The sequence below is a fragment of the Triticum dicoccoides genome, chromosome 4B, assembly GCF_002162155.2.
Source record: "Triticum dicoccoides isolate Atlit2015 ecotype Zavitan chromosome 4B, WEW_v2.0, whole genome shotgun sequence".
Classification (NCBI taxonomy): domain Eukaryota; kingdom Viridiplantae; phylum Streptophyta; class Magnoliopsida; order Poales; family Poaceae; genus Triticum; species Triticum dicoccoides.
Window position 1 is genome coordinate 669,660,511 of NC_041387.1, and position 20,902 is coordinate 669,681,412.

Sequence of the window (20,902 nt, forward strand, 5' to 3'; positions counted from 1 at the left end):
CTCATGTCTATGGCTAGGAAACTTAACCATCTTTGATTCACGAGCTAGTCAAGTAGAGGCATACTAGTGACACTATGTTTGTCTATGTATTCACACATGTATCATGTTTCCGGGTAATACAATTCTAGCATGAATAATAAACATTTATCATGAAATAAGGAAATAAATAATAACTTTATTATTGCCTCTAGGGCATATTTCCTTCAGTCTGCTACTTGCACTAGAGTCAATAATCTAGTTCACATCATCATGTGATTTAACACCAATATTCATATCTGTATATGATTAACACCCATAGTTCACATCGTCATGTGATCAATACCCAAAGGGTTTACTAGAGTCAATAATCTAGTTCACATCGTGTGATTTAACACCAATATTCATATCTGTATATGATTAACACCCATAGTTCACATCGTCATGTGATCAATACCCAAAGGGTGTACTAGAGTCAATAATCTAGTTCACATCGCTATGTGATTAACACCCAAAGAGTACTAAGGTATGATCATGTTTTGCTCGTGAGAGAAGTTTAGTCTACGGGTCTGTCACATTCAGAGCCGTATGTATTTTGCAAATATTCTATGTCTACAATGCTCTGCATGGAGCTACTCTAGCTAATTGCTCCCACTTTCAATATGTATCCAGATTGAGACTTAGAGTCATCTGGATTGGTGTAAAAGCTTGCATCGTTGTAACCTTTTACGACTGGCTCTTTTATCATCTCCATAATCGAGAAACATCTCCTTAGTCCTCACTAAGGATATTCTTGACCGCTGTTCTAGTGATCTACTTTTAGCTCAAAATTGTATTCCTTTGCCAAACTCAGAGCAAGGTATACAATAGGTCTAGTACACAACATAGCATACTTTATAGAACCTATGACTGAGGCATAGGGAATGACTTTTCATTCTCTTCTATTTTCTGCCATGGTCGGGTTTTGAGTCTTACTCAACTTCACACCTTGCAACACAGGCAAGAACTCTTTCTTTGACTGTTCCATCTTGAACTACTTCAAAATCTTGTCAAGGTATGTACTCATTGAAAAATCTTATCAAGCGTCTTGATCTATCTCTATAGATCTTGATGCTCAATGTGTAAGCAGCTTCACCAAGGTCTTTCTTTGAAAAACTCCTTTCAAACACTCCTTTATGCTTTCCAGAAAAATTCTACATTATTTCCGATCAACAATATGTCATTCACATATACTTATCAGAAATGTTGTAATGCTCCCACTCACTTTCTTGTAAATACAGGCTTCACCGCAAGTCTGTATTAAAACTATATGCTTTGATCAACTTATCAAAGCGTATATTCCAACTCCGAGATGCTTGCACCAGTCCATTGATGGATCACTGGAGCTTGCACAATTTGTTAGCACCTTTAGGATTGACAAAACCTTCTGGTTGCATCATATACAACTTTTCTTTAAGAAAACCATTAAGGAATGCAGTTTTGTTTATCCATTTGCCAGATTTCATAAAATGCGGCAATTGCTAACATGATTCAGACAGACTTAAGCATAGATACAAGTGAAAAACTCTCATCGTAGTCAACACCTTGAACTTGTCGAAAACCTTTTGCAACAATTCTAGCTTTGTAGATAGTAACACTATCAGCGTCCGTCTTCCTCTTGAAGATCCATTTAATCTCAATGTCTCGCCGATCATTGGGCAAGTCAATCAAAGTCCATACTTTGTTTTCATACATGGATCTTATCTCAGATCTCATGGCCTCAAGCCATTTCGTGGAATCTGGGCTCATCACCGCTTCCTCATAGTTCGTAGGTTCATCATGGTCTAGTAACATGACTTCCAGAACAGGATTACCGTACCACTCTGGTGCGGATCTTACTCTGGAAGACCTACGAGGTTCTGTAGTAACTTAATCTGAAGTTTCATGATCATCATCATTAACTTCCTCACTAATTGGTGTAGTAGTCAGAGGAACAGATTTCTGTGATGAACTACTTTCAAATAAGGGAGCAGGTACAGTTACCTCATCAAGTTCTACTTTCCTCCCACTCACTTCTTTCGAGAGAAACTTCTTCTCTAGAAAGGATCCATCTTATCAACGAATAACTTGCCTTCGGATCTGTGATAGAAGGTGTACCCAATAGTTACCTTTGAGTATTCTATGAAGACGCACTTCTCCGATTTTGGTTCGAGCTTATCAGGTTGAAACTTTTCCACATAAGCATCGTAGCCCCAAACTTTAAGAAACGACAACTTTGGTTTCTTGCCAAACCACAGTTCATAAGGCGTCGTCTCAACGGATTTTGATGGTGCCCTATTAAACGTGAATGCAACTGTCTCTAATGCATAACCCCAAAACGATAGTGGTAAACCGATAAGAGACATCATAGATCGCACCATATCTAGTAAAGTACGATTACGACGTTCGGACACACCATTACATTGTGGTGTTCGAGATGGCGTAAGTTGCGAAACTATTTCACATTGTTTCAAATGAAGACCAAACTCATAACTCAAATATTTGTCTCCATGATCAGATCGTAGAAACTTTATTTTTCTTGTTACGATGATTTTTCCACTTCACTCTGAAATTCTTTGAACCTTTCAAATGTTTCAGACTTGTGCTTCATTAAGTAGATATACTCATATCTGCTCAAATCATCTTGTGAAGGTCAGAAAATAACGATACCTGCCACGAGCATTAACACTCATTGGACCGCATACATCGGTATGTATTATTTCCAATAAGTCACTAGCTCGTTCCATTGTTCCGGAGAACGGAGTTTTAGTCATCTTGCCCATAAGGCACGGTTCGCAAGCATCAAATGATTCATAATCAAATGATTCAAAAAATCCATCTTTATGGAGTTTCTTCATGCGCTTTACACCGATATGACCTAAACGGCAGTGCCACAAACAAGTTGCACTATCATTATTAATTTTGCATCTTTTGGCATCAATATTATGAATATGTGTATCACTACGATCGAGATCCAACAAACTATTTCATTGGGTGTATGACCATCAAAGGTTTTATTCATTTAAACAGAACAACAATTATTCTTTGACTTTAAATGAATAACCGTATCGCAATAAACATGATCAAATCATATTCATGCTCAACGCAAACGCCAAATAATATTTATTTAGGTTTAACACTAATCCCGAAAGTATAGGGAGTGTGTGATGATGATCATATCAATCTTGGAACCACTTCCAACACACATCGTCACTTCACCCTGAACTAGTTTCTGTTTATTCTGTAACTCCTGTTTCGAGTTACTAATCTTAGCAACCGAACAAGTATCAAATACTCAGGGGTTACTATAAACACTAGTAAGGTACACATCAATAACCTCTATATCAAATATACCTTTGTTCAGTTTGCCATCCTTCTTATCCACCAAATATTCAGGGTATTTCCGTTTCCAGTGACCTTTTCCTTTGCAGTGTAAGCACATAGTTTCAGGCTTTGGTCCAGCTTTGGGATTCTTCGCGAGAGTGAGAACTTTCTTGTCATTCTACTTGAAGTTCCCTTTCTTTCCCTTTGCCCTTTTCTTGAAACTAGTGATCTTGTCAACCATCAACACTTGATGCTCTTTCTTGATTTCTACCCTCGTCGATTTCAACATCACGAAGAGCTCGGGAATAATTTTCGTCATCCCTTGCATACTATAGTTCATCACGAAGTTCTAGTAACTTAGTGATGGTGACTAGATAATTCTGTCAATCACTATCTTATCTGGAAGATTAACTCCCACTTGATTCAAGCGATTGAAGTACCCAGACAATCTAAGCACATGCTCACTAGTTGAGCGATTCTCCTCCATCTTTTAGCTATAGAACTTGCTGGAGACTTCATATCTCTCAACTCGAGTATTTGCTGGAAATATTAACTTCAATTCCTGGAACATCTCATATGGTCCATGACGTTCAAAACGTCTTTGAAGTCCCGATTCTAAGCCGTTAAGCATGGTGCACTAAACTATCAAGTAGTCATCATATTGAGCTAGCCAAACGTTCATAACGTCTGCATCTGCTCCTGCAATAGGTCTGTCACCTAGCGGTGCATCAAGGACATAATTCTTCTGTGCAGCAATGAGGATAAACCTCAGATCACGGACCAAGTCCGCATCATTGCTACTAACATCTTTTCAACTTAGTTTTTCTCTAGGAACACATATAAAAACACAGGGAAGCAAAAAACATAGGGAAGCAACAACGCGAGCTATTGATCTACAACATAATTTGCAAAATACTACCAGGACTAAGTTCATGATAAATTTAAGTTTAATTAATCATATTACTTAAGAACTCCCACTTAGAAAGACATCCCTCTAATCCTCTAAGTGATCACGTGATCCAAATCAACTAAACCATAACCGATCATCATGTGAAATGGCGTAGCTTTCAATGGTGAACATCATTATGTTGATCATATCTACTATATGATTCATGCTCGACCTTTCGGTCTCCGTGTTCCGAGGCCATATTTGCATATGCTGGGCTCGTCAAGTTTAACCTGAGTATTCTGCGTGTGCAAAACTGTCTTGCACCCGTTGTAGATGGACGTAGAGCTTATCACACCCGGTCATCACGTGGTGTCTGGGCACGACGAACTTTGGCAACGGTGCATACTCAGGGAGAACACTTCTTGATAATTTTAGTGAGAGATCATCTTAAAATGCTACCGTCAATCAAAGCAAGATAAGATGCATAAAGGATAAACATCACATGCAATCAATATAAGTGATATGATATGGCCATCATCATCTTGTGCTTGTGATCTCCATCTTCGAAGCACCGTCGTGATCACCATCGTCACCGGCGCGACACCTTGATCTCCATCGTAGCATCGTTGTCGTTACGCCATCTATTGCTTCTACGACTATCGCTACCGCTTAGTGATAAAGTAAAGCAATTACAGGGCGTTTGCATTTCATACAATAAGCGACAACCATAATGGCTCCTGCCAGTTGCCGATAACTTCGGTTACAAAACATGATCATCTCATACATTAAAATATAGCATCACGTCTTGACCATATCACATCACAACATGCCCTGAAAAACAAGTTAGACGTCCTCTACTTTGTTGTTGCAAGTTTTACGTGGCTGCTACGGGCTTAGCAAGAACCGTTCTTACCTACGCATCAAAACCACAACGATAGTTTGTCAAGTTAGTGATGTTTTAACCTTCGCAAGGACCGGGCGTAGCCACACTCGATTCAGCTAAAGTGAGAGAGACAGACACCCGCCAGTCACCTTTAAGCACGAGTGCTCGTAACGGTGAAACCAGTCTCGCGTAAGCGTACGCGTAATGTCGGTCCGGGCCGCTTCATCTCACAATACTCCCGAACCAAAGTATGACATGCTGGTAAGCAGTATGACTTGTATCGCCCACAACTCACTTGTGTTCTACTCGTGCATATAACATCAACGCATAAAACCTAGGCTCGGATGCCACTGTTGGGGAAGGTAGTAATTTTAAAAAATTTCCTACGCACACGCAAGATCATGGTGATGCATAGCAACGAGAGGGGAGAGTGTTCGTCCACGTACCCTCGTAGACCGTAAGCAGAAGCGTTATGACAACGCGGTTGATGTAGTCGTACGTCTTCACGATCCGACCGATCCAAGTGCTGAACGTACGGCACCTCCGAGTTCAGCACACGTTCAGCTCGATGACGATCCCCGGACTCCAATCCAGCAAAGTGTCAGGGATGACTTTCGTCAGCACGACGGCATGGTGACGATGATGATGCTCTACCGGCGCAGGGCTTCGCCTAAACTCCGCGACGATATGACCGAGGTGGAATATGGTGGAGGGGGGCACCGCACACGGCTAAGGAACAATCCGTAGATCAACTTGTGTTGTTCCTAGAGGTGCCCCCCTGCCCCCGTATATAAAGGAGCAAGGGGGGAGGGGGCGGCCGGCCTAGGAGGGGCGCACCAAGGGGAGTCCTACTCCCACCGGAAGTAGGACTCCCTCCTTCCTTGTTGGAGTAGGAGAAAGGGGGAAAGAGGGGGAGAGGAGGAAGGAAAGGGGGGCCGCACCCCTTGTACAATTCGGACCAGAGGGAGGCTGCGCGCCTCCTTCCTTTCGGCCTCTCTCCTCTATTCCCGTATGGCCCAATAAAGCCCATATACTCCACGGCGAATTCCCGTAACTCTCCGGTACTCCGAAAAATTCCCGAATCACTCGGAACCTTTCCGAACTCCGAATATAGTCGTCCAATATATCGATCTTTACGTCTCGACCATTTCGAGACTCCTCGTCATGTTCCCGATCTCATCCGGGACTCCGAACTCCTTCGGTACATCAAAACTCATAAACTCATAATATAACTGTCATCGAAACCTTAAGCGTGCGGACCCTACGGGTTCGAGAACTATGTAGACATGACCTAGAACTATTCTCGGTCAATAACCAATAGCGGAACCTGGATGCTCATATTGGCTCCTACATATTCTACGAAGATCTTTATCGGTCAAACCGCATAACAACGTACGTTGTTCCCTTTGTCATCGGTATGTTACTTGCCCGAGATTCGATCGTCGGTGTCCAATACCTAGTTCAATATCGTTACTGGCAAGTCCGTTTACTCGTTACGTAATGCATCATTCCATAACTAACTCATTAGCTACTTTGCTTGCAAGGCTTATAGTGATGTGCATTACCGAGAGGGCCCAGAGATACCTCTTCGACAATCGGAGTGACAAAACCTAATCTCGAAATACACTAACCCAACATGTACCTTTGGAGACACCTGTAGTACTCCTTTATAATCACCCAGTTACGTTGTGACATTTGGTAGCACCCAAAGTGTTCCTCCGGTAAACGGGAGTTGCATAATCTCATAGTTACAGGAACATGTATAAGTCATGAAGAAAGCAATAGCAACATACTAAACGATCAAGTGCTAGGCTAACGGAATGGGTCATGTCAATCACATCATTCTCCTAATGATGTGATCCCGTTAATCAAATGACAACTCATGTCTATGGCTAGGAAACTTAACCATCTTTGATTCACGAGCTAGTCAAGTAGAGGCATACTAGTGACACTATGTTTGTCTATGTATTCACACATGTATCATGTTTCCGGGTAATACAATTCTAGCATGAATAATAAACATTTATCATGAAATAAGGAAATAAATAATAACTTTATTATTGCCTCTAGGGCATATTTCCTTCAGAAGCGCCGTCCACGACTCCGACTGGCAACTCCGCGTCGTCCACGACTCCGGCTGGCACCACCACACCGTTCCCGACTCCTATAGAAGTGGCGCCATCCCCAACTCCTATTGGTGATGAGCCGGGTCTGAACAAGGTGTGGCATGTTTCATGGGGCTCCTTTACCAACGATGAAGATGACGAGGATGATGATGTGCTGGCCCCGCAGCCGCCGCCGCCGGCTACCAAATCATCAGTTCCGGTAGCTCGGCCGGGCATGGCGTGTGATGCGGATTCATGTGGTTGTTGGCAAAAGGTGATGCCGCAACGCAACATGCAATGCCCGATGTCACTAGGCCCTGCACTAGCTCCCCGTCCTATCCCCGCTTGACTTCATGGTAGATGTTGCAGATGCCTCTATCATGGACACCATGCAGCAGAGTGTCGAGATCCTTTTAGGTGTTCTCGATGCCTTGAGAATGGTCATTGAGTGCGTGGGTGCCGCAATGCCTGGCGTCCCCTAAGCTTTTTGGGAAGCCCTACTTTGTCGCCATTGCCCCGCCTCCCTATCGGACACCAACAAGATTTAGTTCCTCGCAAGGTCCAGAAAGATGCCGCGCCCCTCTCAAAGACGTTTGGTTGTGATTCTTAGGCTTCGATCATTGCTGCTCCTGCTGGCTCTATGGCCTGGGCGGATATCCCAGTGCAGCCTGCGTTGGAGAGGCAAGCCGAGCTGTTGCGCTCTGAGCTCCTTGATATGACTTCCTTCCAGCTTGAGGAGACAGTCCAGCCTTTGCGTGATGTCGTTGACTCCATGCAAGGTTGGATGTTGCGGATGGAGAGCTTCATGGAGCGAGTTGAGGCTGCACTAGGAGGGCTCTCCTTGGCGCCGCCTGTGTTGCAGAGTGCTCATGTGTTGTGCCCTTTGGTTGTGCCTGATGGCAGTTTCGAGGTTGAGATGGGAGACGAGCTTCATGGTTGTTTCTCCCCTCGTGCTAGACGCAGCTCGCCGCCGTCGGCCTATGAGGTTCTAGGCAATGATGTGGTTGTGACTCCGGTGCTGCAGATCATGCCTGAGCTTCGGGGGCTGTGTGGGGGCTCGGTTCTGCCTCTGCCCGTCGAACAACCGAAGGTAGACCCTCATGAGATCTCAATTGTGGCTTTATCGCCGGCATCACCCCTGGAGTCTAGCCAGATACTTGATGCTGAGGAGTGTGTTGGTTTGGATGCTTCAATCTCTCAATCTCCTAAGTCCATTGGGAGTCAGGCGTCAACCAGTCTACCCCTTGGTGTCATGGAGCACGGAGTTTTGGATGTTGCTAATGTTCCCTCGTTTGCGACCATGCACTACTAGAGAAAAGCCTAGCAGCAGCGCGGGTTTTAGGCCTATCAGTAGCGCGGGGACCGGCGCTACTAATAAGGCGCTATAGCTAATGTATAGCAATAGCGTCTGTTGTCCCGAGCTACTGCTATACATGAATAGCTGTAGCGCCCTTTAGAGAAGGGCCCTGCTGATATTATCTGCAGCGCTGTTTACAGGGAAGCGCTACTGGTAAGGCAGCGCTACTGCTAAATTTCCCCCCTGCTACTACTATTTTTATTAGTTTTTTCTCTCCATATTTTTTTTGTATTTGAATAGGCTTTATACAATAATCTTTAGCATATCATACACATACAAATGTAATCATAGCATATACATACAATTAGTCTCATCAAATCATGTCATCATCATAATCATCATCCAACACAAAGTGGTCTCTCGTCATCATCTCGAAAATAGCGATACAAGTCTCGATTACTTGCAAATACATCGTCATCCATCTAAACAATGATATATGCGAGAAGAGCTATCACTTTGAGTACATGAGTTCGTATCCCTCTCTTGCATTAGCGTGAACCTAGACTAACTACTGCCTGTCGCTTGGAAACCGGAAACCGGTACACCTGGCCTGACACTTCGGCCACTCGCCGTATATATACTCCTGGCGTAGCACTTCTTCGCCATCTATGATCTATGCACCTACATTGTCACATGAGTTGATGATATGCAACATATATAGTTGAGCAACAGAAAGAGACAGACTTGGCACAAATAGAAACAACATATCATAAGCATAAATAAAAAAGTTCATCGTACCCAAAATGCCCTAACTAGAGTGATCTTCGCTAGTCGAGGAGGAGGATGGTTTAATTACATCACAAATAAAGTTTCACCGTGCATAATTAAAGTTAATTTTGTCATAAATCACTCCACCATGTCGTGCCATCCATCCATGTCAGGGAGATAGTCCCCGAGCTTAGTGAAAGGCTTCATGTCGAGACGCTGAGAGGCTATCCATGTTCGGACGTTTTCCCGCGACATTTGTCCTTCTCCATAGAACATCCCTGTTTTTCCGACGACCTCCTTCATGATGATTTGGGCAAGTTTGCGCTGGATGTTATAGAACTCAGCTCGAAGTCGATGATCCTCGATATCTCCTATGTCCTTTGCCCATTGCAGAATATGGGCATCGCCGGATCTAGGTGACATGCGAAGGTTCTGGTGATCCCATCTGTACTCCAGCATATGGTGTAGGACATAGAATCCATCATTAAGAGAATCGTTCGGTTGCTGGATGCAGCAGAAGTCGGTCTTATGGCTGAAGGTGACCCTGCCACCCCTTCTCTTCTTGTCCCTGACCTCTCCACCCCTTGCTTGGTAGTAAAACATAGCACTGTCGAGAACATCCTTGATGTGGGTGTAATCCTTTTTGTGAATGTTCTTCGACGAGTCCAAGTAAAGAGCGTGGGAGAATCGGGGTTAGAGGATGATGAGGACGGCGCACCCGCCGCTGCGCAAAATAAGTACACCTCAAATTAATTAGCCTCCCCCATGCAAATGAATGATTGAAATCGAAGGAAGGATAGCAGCGCGGATGACTTACATGGGATGATAAGGCACGAGAATCGCCTCCTTGTCCTTATTGGTGAGCATGAAAGTGGCGATGTAATCCGTCGCGATTCACCATGCTTTGCGCAGACTCCCAAGAAGCCCTCGTGCATGTAGTACGGGTTAGCAACACAGATATGAGGTATCTGCTCAACCCCGATGATGTAGTTCATGTGCAAGGCATAAAGGCGGACAAACGTAAAATCCAGCTTCTTCATGTGAAACATGTCGAATATGTAATCAAATTGGAGGAAGAACTTATCCGCGGGGAAGCCGTCGATGTATGACATTTGCCACAGAATGTTAACCACGTAGAGTGGGTATCCTAGATCTTTCGAGGCGATGAGGCATTTCTCTATCCGCAGCACATCGTCATGAAGTCTCCTTAGATTGCTGAATCTGGCCCGTAGCGCTGTTGCAGGTAGGACTGGTTGACCGGGGATATGCCATTTATCCGCATCGAGGATATCTATACGGTCCTGAAGCCGAGGCTGCTGAGGCTGCTGGATCATAGAATCAACTTTTTTGCCTTTCCTCGCTCTCTTCCTAGACCTCTTTACTACCGGAAGGTCGTCCATAATACGTTGAGACGGCAATTCAGGCATCAACTCATGACGCTCAAACCCTGAGGAGGCGCCAGTATAGACATATTGTTCAGCGCCATCGTCATCCTCATCCATGGCGACATCATCAGCGACTAATGGAGCCTCCTCCTTACCCCATCCGCTATCACCCAACCCGACACTCGACGCTAATTGGGTAGGTGGGGTGTTGATGTTCATACCTTGCTGAGGCTGCATGCTCGTGGGTGTGCTCCCGGCCGCCTCCAGACGAAGCATACTCTTTGGCCACAACAGGACCCACCCATTGCAACAATCACCAAGATGCCGCGGGGTCTCGTCATCATTCCCCACTAGTATTAGAGGAGGCAAATTCTCGTGGCCCGGTTTGACACTGGCCACGGAAACCTTGAAGACGTTCGGGGGGATCGGCCGGCTGTGGAACAATGGTTCCTTCGGCTCCATTATCGTCGCCTTCCCCACGCTCACCTTCTGGTCGCCGATGGTGTACAATATGGTGCACGGGGTTTCGTCGGCCTGCAAAGAAAAGTCTGCGACGTGAGACATTCGAAAGGCAACGAAAACGGGAGATTATACATTTATATTAAAGGGGGCCGGTTTGATAGATATCGTGAGGGCGTCGAGCTCAGCCAAAGATGAAGCACCGCCGAGCACGTCCGGTGTGGGAGCCGGTGCGGGAGCCGATGGGGCAGCAGGTGCTGGTGCAACGCTAGTCGAGCTCCTCCCCAAGAAGTCAGCAAGGGGAAAGTCCTCTGCATTTTTTCTAGATTTGGCCTTGACCAAGTGAAAACGGCCGGAACCAAGGAAGTAGACAAATCTGCAACCACCTGTTTTGCGGCAGCTACCGCTGTTGCGACTGTCTGAGATGATTTCTTCTCAACCGCAATCTCAACCTTCTTGTCGATGTTTTCTTCAGTTAACCTCCGTCTTTCCTTTCTCTCCTCCGTGGTCTCACGGTAGTACTTCTTCCACGTGGCGCCGTCTCCGACACCGTGCACGTGTCCATACGACGGTCGAGTATCCACTGGTTGTCGTTTCAATATGTTAAACGCCCGGTTGAATGGAGTGTCCCACTTGGGCCTCGCCAATGCCTCAGACGGCGAGTCGCTTTCGGCCGCAATCCTGTGATGCTCTCTCTGCAAAAGGCACAAGGATCGTTTAGAAATATGACTAACGTGTGCAGTCGAATTGATTAGAAACTAAAATTACCACCAGTCTCATGAACTCTATAATGACCGGTTTTGTCTCTTAAACCTTCTTAACTGGGTCCCAACGATGCCGGGCCCTGAGGACGTCACGCTCCTGCAGGACGGTGAACTCCGCCAAGGGGTCTGGGATGCCCAGACTCACGGCTTCCGCGTCCTCCTTGGCCCATTTGGACCTCTTTCCGCCGTCCACGGCTTCTGAGGTGGTGGCTCCCAATGTTCCTCTCTTGAAGCCCCTTCATGTACTTAGACATTTTTTTGGCAGCTTTGGCCTCGCAAGCCTCCTTGAATATTCGAAACTGATCTTCCATGATTGTCGGATTATCCTTTACAATCTCGGAGTAGGGTTCCTTCTTGTCGATGATCTTTGCTTTCACTCGATTTTTCCAGGCGGCCAATGCGTCGCTAAACTTGGTCATGGCGTGTTTGTTTACCTTCTTCATTGCCGGGTCCTCATCTGGATCTTCATAATCCTTCTCATTCCGGCCCAGGAACAAGAATATCTGGTGAAACTTCTTTAGGAGGGAGCGCCTCATATTTTCTATCTTCTGTAGTTTCTCATCGTTGATGGTGGCGGTTGTCCGTATGATGCAGCCTATTTGATTGCCGTAGCACGAGCGCGCTTCCTCGGGCGCCTTTGGCTCAAAATTGCCGTCATCCACCTCCGTGACCACCAGTCTAGTAGTCCTGAGTTTGTTAGGAAGCCGTTGCCTCTTTGCTTTCGGTTCTACACCGGCTCCGCTCCCCGAGGCAACACCGGTCTCATTCTCAGCGCCGGTATCGATGCCGGTCTGAGTCTCAGCGCCGGTCTCAGTCTCAGCACCGATCTGCATGTCGGTCTCAGTCCCCGATGGGCCCAGCAACAACATCGGTTGATTGTCGGCAAGGCTAAAAAGTTCGTCTGCCGCCCGGTAAACATCATCGCAATCACCAGAACCCTGTCCGTCATCGTTTCTAGCCATGTTTCCTATGGTTAAATCTAGTTAATTAATTCTAGACCTAATAAGATGAATAATGACATAAAAAGGCCTATTGTTTTGCAGGAACGTTGACTCCTTCCTGGTGCAGCAAATCCCGGGCACTCAATATGTCCTAGTTTGTAGCACAAGTCATGCCGAAATTCACGGAAAATTTCGGCATGACCTTTGCTAAAAAGTGGATAAATCGAGAACCTGAAATTTGCCGGAACAGAAATGAATCAACATTTCGGCAAAACATAGGCCACTCAACATCATTCCCTGGAAACAACAAAGCCACTTGGGCACAATCGAACCACTTTAATGAAAAGATATAACATGACCACTTCAATGAAAAGATATAATCAACAATAAAAGTCTAGGAAGGGATCATCTTTAAAATAAAATTTGCCTAAATTCTTTTCCTTCAAAAATTGTGGTCTTTTCAAAAATAAAAAACCTTTGCAAAATGACCTCACTAAACACCTCTCTGCCTAGGACAGAACCCAAATTATGTTGATCTAGCTATTCCTCTCTCTCACACAAACACATATTATTATCTCTAACCCTTCTCTGCCTAGGACAGAACCCAATTAAATTGCAAAGGAACTCCATTTCTCTAACCCTTCTGACCTAATGCTCTAAAATAAAAGTTTCCTCTAACCTAGCCAACCTACTTAACCTAGCTTGTTAATCCAATGAACCTAATTAACCTACCTATTTAACCTAGTTAGTTAATCTAGTTTACCTAGATAATTAACCTAATTATACTAGTTAACACAGCTAGTTCTCTATCAAAGCCCTAAATAAAATTTTGCACTAATTAACCTAATTAAACTAGTTAACCTGACTAGTTCTCTGTCAAAGCCCTAACTAAATTTTTGCACTAACCTAGATAATTAACCTAATTAAACTAGTTAACCTAACTACTTCTCTGTCAAAGCCCTAACTAGTTAACCTAGATAATTAACCTAATTAAACTAGCTAACCTATGCATGAGAGAGAAAGGAGGGTGGGGGCTTACAGAGGATAGCTCCGGTGGTGGCGAGGGAGGCAGGGGCATCTCCGGTGACGGCGAGTGAGGCAGTTGTGGCGAGGGAGGATCCGGTGGCATCGACGGCGGCTCCGGTGGCGTTGATGAGGCCGCGCGGCTCCGTGGCGTTGGGGGCGGCTCTGGTGGCGTCGACGGCGCACGACTCTTGTGGCGTCGACGTCGGCAGGACACGGCGGCGAAGTGGGGCGATGGTGAAACGGGGAGACGGCGGCGGGGTGGGTCGAGGGATTTGGGGGAGAAGTGGTGGCCGGGGGGAAATAGTTTTTTTGTGAAGTCAAACTTAGCGGTAGCGCGTTTCGTAAAACGCGCTATAGCTAAGATAGCTATAGAGGTTTTTACAAAACGCGCTGCTGCTATAGCTATGTAATTTTCTTCCATTTTTAAATTTCTTTTCTGTTTCTATAGCGGGGGTCTAGGACACGCGTTGCAGCTACGTTAGCTATAGCGCCTCTTACGAACACACGCTACTGCTATGCCTTCCTCCGTTTTTTCGCTTTTTCATTTATTTTGCTTTACATTTTATTTTTTCCTTTCTCCTTTTTCTATTTCTTTCATTTTCATTTACTTTTCTATTTGTTTTTCATCTTATTTTATTTCCATTAGTAGTAGCGCTCTTCGTAGGAAACACGCTACTACTTATGCCCTAGCGGTAGCGCGCTTCTTCCAAGCCCGCTACTGCTATGAGTAGCCTATCATTCTAGCAATGGGAATATTAGTAGTAGCGCTTTTGCCACTAAACGCGCTACTGCTAAGATTGTATCTGTAGCGTGGTTTTTTCTCGATCGCTACTGCTATCTAGCACTAGCGCCCTTTTTTGACCCGCGTTGTTGCTAAATTTCTGCGTATAAGGTTTTCCCTAGTAGTGTGGCGCAGGTGATGCGTGTGAGTGACATGACCATTGAGTCAAGTGTGTTGGCACCTACTCCAAATTTAGATGCTCGCTTTGCGAAGGAACTTTGTGACTTACTCGCCAGTGTGGAGGTTGCTAGACCTGGTTTGGGTAGGTCGATTGCTTGCCTCTTGACGGGGACACTAATAAGGGGCAAACAAAAGAAGGTGGGCAAAGGAAAGAGTGGCGCCATGAGCAAGGCATCTATCATTGCTTGATGGATGACATTTGATCTCTCGGCCTGTCCGCTTTGATTGGGTTGTCGTTGAGGGTTGGGAGGTGTCTAATATCTTGTGTCGAGTTGTTCTTGTTGGGGGTCTCTTGGCGTAGTAGCAATGTCGGAGTTTGTGGATGTTGTGTATTCAGAGAGTCTGGGAGGGACCGCATGTGTTGTTGTGGGGTTTCTTGCCATGTGAGGAGTTAGTCCGTGCTCCATGTGTATTGGTTTTCGCCCAGTTTTCCATAAATTAACTGGGCAATTCTCTTCTTAATTAATCGATGAGGCAAAACTTTTGCCTCCATTTCGGAAAAAAAGCGAGGTGGTACTAATTTTTGGTAGGCATTCGTCACTGGGGCGCAATACACAGAATGTCAAACCCGTGGCCGTGTGTGAGTTTTGAAAAAACAAATTGACAGGGTGTGAGTTTTGAATGTAAAGGTTGTGGACCAGACCCGTGAGCAGCCACACTACAAGAAATATGTCAACTAGTGACCTTCTGTCGGTGACCCTGGAAGAATTGGTCATAGATCTATGACCATTTGAGACCAATTGGTCAAAAGCTGTTCGGGGGGCTCCAAACCCTAAACCATTGCGACTATTTTGGTCAGAAAGGTCACAATTTCCTTACACGAAATGGTCATAAAGAAAACAGTGCTGGTCCACTGCCTTATTTCTAGTTGTTATGGACCAATATAGATGGTCATAGCCTTGTAGATTGTGGTGGGTTGTGATGACTAGGCGCCATCTCATCAGTTTTGCCTATGTGTCATGTCCATGTGTCAATTTTTGCCCTAGGTTGTGAAGCAACCTATATTTCTGTTCCAAAAATTCCCAAAAAATTCTCATAAATTGTTTGGATCATATCTTCATCAAATATGTCAAAAACCTTAGTATATGATCATCCTCAGCCAAAACTCACACCCATTGGCTTTCTCCGTGCCCGTCGCCGGCTCGGACCGCGCCGTCAGGAGTTCCAGAATCCAGGTGCGTGTCTGAATCGTGTTTTGGTGTGCTATTAGTTACAGTAGATAGCACAATTGCCAGATTGGTTCGGGGCAGGGAGCAATTCTAGGCAGATTCCGATAGCGCTAGCTGGGACTGGGACCGTGTCCTCGTGCTATACATCTAGATTGCAGATATTAGCTACTACTATCACTTGCAGATAGACACACATACTAGTCGCAGTACATGCAGATTCAGTAAATTCTTCAGTGTTCTTGGCTTCTTGCTCGATATGCCGTGCATCCTAGATCACAGCCTTGTCAGATGCTGCTCCCAGCACCAGCAGTATGCTAATTTTAACCTTTGTTACACTTCAGAGTAGCAACAATCTCAGTTAGGGTATGTGTAATCATTCTTTGTGATTGCAGTTTGACTGTATCTCCAATGCACTCAATCATTCTTTGTGATTACAGTTTGACTGTATCTCCAACATTGACAAATACCTTTCCTGTTTCAAATTTATACTGGAGTTGCTTGTTCAAATACCATCTCTGTTCTTCTGATGGTTCTCACTCTGTTTGGTAACAGACTATGCTTCAGGAAAGTCTCACAGTACAGTACTATACTAGTAGATAAGATACTCCTTAAACTTTGGATCAAGTAAATTGTCTCATATATTTTATGCTCCTCAAACTTCACAGTACAGTACTACATTGTTATGCTCCTCAAACTTCACAGTACAGCACTACATTGTTATGCTCCTGTTATCTCAACTCTTATAGTATGATGAATCAAGTAAACTGAAAGCACCACCCTGTTCTGTCTGTGCAGACTGACCTCCACTTCCAGAGCCATGCGGTGCTGGCCCTTCAGGAGGCTGCAGAGGCCTACCACTACAAGAAATATGTCAATTAGTGACCTTCTGTCAGTGACCCTGGAAGAATTGGTCATAGATCAATGACCATTTCAGACCAATTGGTCAAAAGCTGCTCGAGGGGCTCCAAACCCTAAACCATTGCGACCATTTTGGTCAGAAAGGTCGTAATTTCCTTACACGAAAAGGTCATAAAGCAAACAGCGCTAGTCCGCTGCCTTATTTCTAGTTGTTAACGACCAATATAGATGGTCATAGCCTTGTAAATTGTGGTGGGTTGCTATGACTAGGCGCCACCTCATCAGTTTTGCCTATGTGTCATGTCCATGTGGAGGTTTTTGCCCTAGGTTGTGAAGCAACCTATATTTCTATCATTCCCAAAATTTCCAAAAAAATCTCATAAATTCTTTGGGTCATATCTTCGTCAAATATGTAAAAACATTCCTTGCCTAGTTCAAAAATAATTCAAAAACATTCATTTTCCTATTCTGTTCAGAACAACAGTTTGTGAAGTACCACTTTGGCATGTCCAAATAGTATCCATTTTCTACAGTGCTTTTCTATGCCCAAATAACCATCCTCCACCAAATGCCATCTCAATCCATTCATTATTTTGAGCCAAGCTTCAACATTCGTATTTATGTCCAGTGTGGTAGTTTGCAAAGCAAGTACCACATAGGCTCCTCCTTTTGAGCTGGAAATTTGTGAAGACGGTCTTCTTAGTAACTGATCATCCTCAGCCAAAACTCACGCCCATTAGCCATGTGCATTTTCCGTACCGCAAATCAAACACTTGGCTGCTTATTCATGTTTGAGCATCGATCAGTCTCCTCGTGAGAATCTTATGTTGTGATTTTCTTCCTAGCACCTACCTGGAGAGTGCCCAACCCACTAGACATACCTAGGCCGCCCAGAACACATGGCAACGCCACGGTCATGCGGTGACCACGCGGCGGGCATGCGAGTTTACGCGCTCTAGAGTTGGGGCCCTCGGCCACCGCCCAAACCTCGATGTATTGCCACCAAACCATTTATGATTAAATAGGTACTTATGTAACTAGAAATGATTTTTGGAAAAAATAAGTAGCAAACTATGAGGCAGCTGCAGTTCAAATTTGACCCGCTTCCAGCTGAATCGGCGGAAATTTGTCTTTTTCACGAGAGGTGGATCAAAACTTTTTGCACCCAACCATTTTGTCAATTGTGCATTAAATATGTCCTAGTATTTTAAAAAATTGATTAGGTCCAATTTTGCAACAATTATTTGGGAGTTCCTTCACAAAAAAACCTCCTTTTGGGCACTCGGAAAATGAAAAATGGTTTTTTCATCCAAAATAAAATGAAAACTTCCTTGGGCAACATTGTTTGCCATTCCAAGATGTACCCTTGTGCACAATATGAGATCATTTGAACAAACTATGCCATGAATGTGGCCATAAGATTGATCATTTGGCTTGAAAGCCATGAATCTTCACGCATGATAGCTCGTTTCTGAGAACAATTTTTTAAAATAATTGCCGCATTACAAGTTTACTATTTTTCCTGGAAACTTGGTCACATATAATGACACAATGCGAAGGTTTTCCAATTTTTTGATTTTTTTATGCCCGTTTCGAAATTCGATCAAAACGGCGGGCTTGACCGTTCCTAGCTAGTGGTTGAATCTTGCAATTTTTTTGGTGTTCCTATGATAAAATAGATACTTATTTACCTAGAAATGATTTTTGGAAAAAATAAAGAGCAAACTATGAGGCAGCTGCAGTTCAAATTTGACCCGTTTCCAACTAAATCGACGACAATTTGTCTTTTTCACCAGAGGTGGATCAAAACTTTTTTCACCCAACCATTTTGTCAATTGTGCATTATATATGGCCTAGTATTTTATAAAATTTATTTGGTCCTTTTTTGCAACAATAATTTGGTAGTTCCTACACACAAAAAAAACATCCTTTTGGGCACTCAGAAAATGAAAAATGAATTTTCCGTGCAAATAAAATGAAAACTTCCTTAGGAAACATTCTTTGGAATTCCAAGATGTACCCTTGTGCACAATATGAGATCATTTGAACAAACTATGCCATGAATGTGGCCATAAGATTGATCATTTGACTTGAATGCCATGAATCTTCACGCATGATAGCTCGTTTCTGAGAACACTTTTTTAAAATAATTACCGTATTACAAGTTTATTATTTTTCCTAGATACTTGGTCACATATAATGACACAATGCGAAGGTTTTCCAATTTTTTGATTTTTTTTTATTTTTTTATGCCCGTTTCAAAATGCGGTCAAAACGGCGGGCTTGACCGTTCCTAGCTAGTGGTTGAATCTTGGAAATTTTTTGATGTTTCTCTGATTAAATAGATACTTATGTACCTAGAAATGTTTTTTGGAAAAAATAAAGAGCAAACTATGAGGCAGCTGCAGTTCAGATTTGACCCGCTTCCAACTGAATCGGCAAGAATTTGTCTTTTTCACCAGAGGTGGATTAAAATTTTTTTCACCCAACCATTTGGTCAATTGTGCATTAAATATGGCCTAGTATTTTATATAAATGATTTGGTCCAATTTTGCAACAATTATTTGGGAGGTCCTTCACAAAAAATCTCCTTTTGGGCACTCAAAAAATGAAAATGGTTTTTTCGTCCAAAGAAAATGAAAACTTCCTTAGGCAACATTGTTTGCCATTCCAATATGCACCCATGTGCACGATATGAGATCATTTGAACAAACTATGCCAAGAATGTGGCCATAAGATTGATCATTTGGCTTGAAAGCCATTGATCTCCACACGTGATAGCACGTTTCTGAGAACACTTTTTTAAAACAATTGCTGTATTACAAGTTTATTATTTTTCCTGGAAACTTGGTCACATATAATGACACAATGCGAAGGTTTTCCAATTTTTTGATTTTTTTTCAATTTTTTATGCCCGTCTCAGAATGCGGTCAAAACGGCGGGCTTGACCGTTCCTAGCTAGTGGTTGAATCTTGGAATTTTTTGATGTTTCTCTGATTAAATAGATACTTATGTACCAAGAAATGATTTTTGGAAAAAATAAAGAGCAAACTATGAGGCAGCTGCAGTTCAGATTTGACCCGCTTCCATCTGAATCGGCGGGAATTTGTCTTTTTCACCAGAGGTGGATCGAAAATTTTTACACCCAACCATTTGGTCAATTGTGCATTAAATATGGCCTAGTATTTTATAAAAATGATTTGGTCCAATTTTGCAATAATTATTTGGGAGGTCCTTCACAAAAAACCCTCCTTTCGGGCACTCGAAAAATGGAAAATGGTTTTTTCGTCCAAAGAAAATGAAAACTTCTTTAGGAAACATTGTTTGTCATTCCAATATGTACCCTTGTGCATGATATGAGGTCATTTGAACAAAGTATGTCATGAATGTGGCAATAAGATTGATCATTTGGCTTGAAAGCCATGAATCTTCACACATGATTGCTCATTTATGAGAACACTTTTTTAAAATAATTACCGTATTACAAGTTTATTATTTTTCTTGGAAACTTGGTCACATATAATGACACAATGCAAAGGTTTTCCAATTTTTTGATTTTTTTGAATTTTTTATGCCCATTTCAAAATGCGGTCAAATCGGCGGGAATGACCGTTCCTAGCTAGTGGTTGAATCTTGTAATTTTTTTGGTGTTTCTCTGATTAAATAGATACTTAATTACCTAGAAATGATTTTTGGTGTTTCTCTGTGCAAAATATGACATCATTTGAACAAATATTTGCTAGGTCTTGCACGAAAAAACTCATTTTGAGCATTGAAAAATGGAATGAAAAATTTGTGTTCAATCATGACCAATTTAAAAGGTCAAAAGGTCTTCAAATTGTTTGACACGTTCTAATTGGTTCATAGGCTTATCACGCGGATCATGCATCCACCACCGTCAGATGCTTCTGAATTGAACGGCAGCCCTCTCCCCCTCCTCTCTCACCCAAACCCTAACCATATCCCCTCCTCTCCCCCGATCCACTTTCCCCCTCTCGTCCCACAGCCGCCACCCCCAACCCTCTCGCTCCTCCTCCGTCTCAATCTCTCAATCCCCAACCACCGCCACCGCCGCCGCC